Below are 5000 nucleotides of genomic sequence, written 5' to 3' on the forward strand. Positions count from 1 at the left end.
AGCGGGGCGCGCGCGCATGCGCAGAGCGCGCGGCTGCGGACGCACACCTCCCCCAGCCCGCCCCCCCCGCTGCTCCGGGGCGCCGGAGAGTCTGCGGTCGGGGCGGAGGGGCCGCACCCGCCGGCCGGCGCGTACGGAACTGCAGCGCGGGGAGGGAGAGAGGGCGGGAGGGGGAGCGCGCGCGCGCAGGTGTGCGTGTCGGTGTGTCTGTGTCTGTGTCTGTGTCTCTGTGTGTGTGTGTGTGTGTGTGTGTGTGTGTGTGTGTCTCCGTGTCTGTGTGTGTGTCTCTCTGAGCGCGCGTGTGCCGCCGGGGGGGGGGGCGGGTGGCGTCTGCAGGGTCGCAGATACTTCTTCTAATACATTTGTTTCATTAAAAAAAGAAATAATAACCCGGCAAGGGACGCCCCGTCCTGAAGTCTCCCGGCAGACGGCGAACTCGCCCCGGGGGCCGCCGCCTCTACCCGGCCCCTCCCCTACCAGCTGGGGAGGAAAAAAGCCGGCCGGGAGGGCAGACTTGCCGTGAGCCGGGGGGGGGGGGGGAGGGCGGGGCGGAGCGGAGCGGAGAGGCTGGACGGGGCGGTGAAGCCGGCGAGCGCACGGCGGCCACCGGTTCGGGGCGGGGGGGGCGCGTGCCTGTGGGCGCGTGCGTTGAGGGCGGCGGCGGGGGAGGGGGGCGTTTAAAAAACCCGAAATTCTTAAAAATCCATTCAAAATGACGGGGTGGCCGTCCTTGTACCATGATTCGCGTAAATCCCGAAAAAGGGGAAAAAAAAAAGTTAACCCCCCCGGACCCCCCCCCACGCCCCCCCGCCGCCCTGCTGAAACAGGGACGGGGTGGCCCTTGCGCCAGATTCGCGTAAATCCCGAAAAAGGGGAAAAAAAAAAGTTAACCCCCCCGGACCCCCCCCCACGCCCCCCCGCCGCCCTGCTGAAACAGGGACGGGGTGGCCCTTGCGCCAGATTCGCGTAAATCCCGAAAAAGGGGAAAAAAAAAAGTTAACCCCCCCGGACCCCCCCCCACGCCCCCCCGCCGCCCTGCTGAAACAGGGACGGGGTGGCCCTTGCGCCAGATTCGCGTAAATCCCGAAAAAGGGGAAAAAAAAAAATTAACCCCCCCGGACCCCCCCCCACGCCCCCCCGCCGCCCTGCTGAAACAGGGACGGGGTGGCCCTTGCGCCAGATTCGCGTAAATCCCGAAAAAGGGGGAAAAAAAAAGTTAACCCCCCCGGACCCCCCCCCACGACCCCCGCCGCCCTGCTGAAACAGGGACGGGGTGGCCCTTGCGCCAGATTCGCGTAAATCCCGAAAAAGGGGGGGAAAAAAAGTTAACCCCCCCGGACCCCCCCCCACGACCCCCGCCGCCCTGCTGAAACAGGGACGGGGTGGCCCTTGCGCCAGATTCGCGTAAATCCCGAAAAAGGGGAAAAAAAAAAATTAACCCCCCCGGACCCCCCCCCACGCCCCCCCGCCGCCCTGCTGAAACAGGGACGGGGTGGCCCTTGCGCCAGATTCGCGTAAATCCCGAAAAAGGAGAAAAAAAAAAAATTAACCCCCCCGGACCCCCCCCCCCGCCCCCCGCCGCCCTGCTGAAACAGGGACGGGGTGGCCCTTGCGCCAGATTCGCGTAAATCCCGAAAAAGGGGAAAAAAAAAAATTAACCCCCCCGGACCCCCCCCCACGCCCCCCCGCCGCCCTGCTGAAACAGGGACGGGGTGGCCCTTGCGCCAGATTCGCGTAAATCCCGAAAAAGGGGAAAAAAAAAAGTTAACCCCCCCGGACCCCCCCCCACGACCCCCGCCGCCCTGCTGAAACAGGGACGGGGTGGCCCTTGCGCCAGATTCGCGTAAATCCCGAAAAAGGGGAAAAAAGTAGAAATTAGCCCCCACCACCACCCACCCACAGCTCGGCCTGGGGAGAACCGGGCTGGCCGGTCCAGCCGGCTCCGGAGCACGTGGCGGCCGGCCGCCACGTGCACCCGCCTCCGCGGCCGGACGCCACGTCTACCCGCCTCCGCGGCCGGACGCCACGTCTACGAACCTCCGCGGCCGGACGCCACGTCTACCGACCTCCGCGGTCGGACGCCACGTCTACCGGCCTCCGCGGTCGGACGTCACGTCTACCGGCCTCCGCGGTCGGACGCCACGTCTACCGGCCTCCGCGGTCGGACGCCACGTCTACCCGCCTCCGCGGCCGGACGCCACGTCTACCGACCTCCGCGGTCGGACGCCACGTCTACCCGCCTCCGCGGCCGGACGCCACGTCTACCGGCCTCCGCGGTCGGACGCCACGTCTACCCGCCTCCGCGGTCGGACGCCACGTCTACCGACCTCCGCGGTCGGACGCCACGTCTACCGACCTCCGCGGTCGGACGCCACGTCTACCGGCCTCCGCGGTCGGACGCCACGTCTACCCGCCTCCGCGGCCGGACGCCACGTCTACCGGCCTCCGCGGTCGGACGCCACGTCTACCGGCCTCCGCGGTCGGACGCCACGTCTACCGGCCTCCGCGGCCGGGCGCCACGTCTACCGACCTCCGCGGCCGGGCGCCACGTCTACCCGCCTCCGCGGCCGGTGGCGGCCGCTAGGTCTACCCGGCTCCGCAGGTGGCCGCCAGGTCGACCCGGCTCCGGGGCCGGCGGCGGCCGGCGGCGGTCCCCGGAGAGCGCGGACCGTCGCTGTCGGCGCGTCCGGCGAAAAGGGTGGCCACGTCTACCGGGCTCCGGCGGGACTTGGTCGCGTTTCCGGGGCTGAGGGGTAGACGTGTTGTCCCCGCCGCCTGCTCGGAGCTGCCCAAGGGGTCGCTGTTTTTCGCTGCCTCCAGTTACGTCATCGTAAAAGGCGGCGGCGGCGGCGCGCCCCCCCGGTGGGCGGAGGCACCGTTCTTGCAGCTTGCCGGGGGCGGGGACGTGCCTGTCCGTACTATAGGAGGGAGTGGGGACTCGCCTCCGAGAGCGGCGCTAGCCAGCGGCTGCAACGCCCTCGCCTCGGCCGGCCAAGTGGGGCGCTCGGCGGGCGTAGTGGCGGTTCCCCCGGACGGTTCGGCTCCCGCGGGGCAGGGCGAAGAGCGAAGACCGGCGGCGGCGGCCGCCGCCGGCACTCGAACGCTGGAAGGGCGGGGGGAGCGCAGCGGAGCTCGGCGCGGCTTTCCCCCGTCCCCCCGAGGGCCCGATGATGGCGATGGCGAGTGCTGGTAGAGGCCCCGAGGCAGAGATGCCTGCGAGAGCCCAGCCCGCCGCGGCGGCCGCCGCCGGCTCCTGAGGGCCAGGGGATGGGGGCGGGCGAGGTGGCGGCACCTCGTCCTTTGTTTTTCTCCGGCCTTAAGCCGGAGCCCGCCAAGCGGGCAGAGAGCGGCGGCCGGTCGTGGTGGCCGGCAGCCGGGCGCACGCAGACGGCCGGGGGGTTTCGAGCCTGCCGCGGCTTTCCCCGGCCCCCCCCAGGGAGGGCCCGATGATGGCGCGGGCGAGGCGGCGGCGCCTCGGCTTCCTTTTTGCCGGCGCGAGCCATACGCGGGCGGCCCGTGGCGTCTGGCCTACCCCGGCTTCCCCCGTCGCCGGAGGGCTCGACGAGAAAGTCTGCACGCGGCGGGCGAGGCGGCGGCGGCGCCCCGTCCTTTTTCTCCGGCCCTAAGCTGGAGCCCGCTGAGCGGGGGAAGATCAATGGCAGCCGGTCCCGGTGGCCGGCAGCCGAACGCAGGTGGCCGGGGGGTAGGCTTTCCCCGTGCTCCGATCCCCGGCGATGGCGCGGGCGAGGCGTGGCGCCTCGTGTTATTTTTTTTTCTTTTTTCTTTTCCCACCGTGAGGGCGACGGGCAAAGACCGGCGGCCGGTGGCGGTCGCCGGCACTCTGGAACGCTGAAGGGCCCGGGGGAGTCGAGCCTGCCGCGGCTTTCCCCCGGTCCCGGTGACCTCGCTCGAGGGCGTTGTTGTCTGGAGCGGGTGGCCGGCGGCACCTCCCGCTCCTCCCCCCGTCTTTGACCGACTCAGACCCGCAGGCAGCGCCCACCGAGGCGTCCCCGGGCGCGTCGGGAGAGGCTTCTCGGCGGGCCGGCTCTGCCGGTGTTCAGGCCGGCGTTGCACCTCTCCGCAGACGTTGCCCTCTCGCTCGCACGCAGGGCCCCGCGTCCGCCGCCCAGCCAGCCCTCCCCGGGCGGGCGGGGGAGCGGGCGCGCGCGGCCGTCGCTGTCCCAGGAACCGTGGCCGCGGGGCCACCGCTTACTTCTCCGCTGTCTTTCCTTTACCGATCGATGAGGCCTTTCGGGTCGCGTCGGAGAGGGCCCCCGGCGGGCCGGCTCCTCCGTGCTCCCCGTCATAGGGAGCAACGGCGGTGTCCGGTGTTCAGGCAGGGCGGTCTCCTTTCCAATTCGCTTCCCGTCGCACGCGAGGTGTTGTCCTCCTCCCCCGGCCGAGCGAGCGAGCGAGCGAAGGGGGCCGTGACGATGGCGGCGGTGTCGGCGGCGGGGCGCGCGCCTCGCCGCGTCGCCGCGCGCCCCCCCCTCCCCGGCTCGGCGGGGTTTCCTCGGACTTCTTTACCGATCCGGGCTGTGTGACGGCCGCGTGGCCCCGTGAGCCCTCAGGTGTCCGAAACCATGCGAGGCGCCGGTGCCGGCCTGCGTCCGGGTGCCCGCGGGTGCCGGCTGCGAGCAGCGCTTGGGCGGCGGGGCGGCCGAGCCGAGAAAAGAGGGGAAGCCAGAAGGGCCGCACCCGCCCGGGTGGGCCCCGAGGCGTGCCGCGGGCGGCAGGGGGGCGTCCCCCTCCGCCGCTGCCGCCGCTGTGGCGTCGGCTCGTCGTGCCGCACCCCCGCCCGCTGCGGAGCGAGCCGCCCCGGCAGGGGCCTCGTTCGCGGGGTCGCGCCCGCCTCGGCGGGTCGCCTTCTCCTCTAGCACGTCCGGAGCTCCCGCGGCAGGGGAGCGAGTCCCTCTGCCCCCCCCTCCCCGCTCGATCGCCTGCGATCTTGCGGCCGGGCCGGCCTACGGGGGCGGGTCAGCCCCGGCCGGCCGATGCCG

This window comes from Aptenodytes patagonicus, unplaced genomic scaffold (assembly GCF_965638725.1).
Source record: "Aptenodytes patagonicus unplaced genomic scaffold, bAptPat1.pri.cur scaffold_172, whole genome shotgun sequence".
Classification (NCBI taxonomy): domain Eukaryota; kingdom Metazoa; phylum Chordata; class Aves; order Sphenisciformes; family Spheniscidae; genus Aptenodytes; species Aptenodytes patagonicus.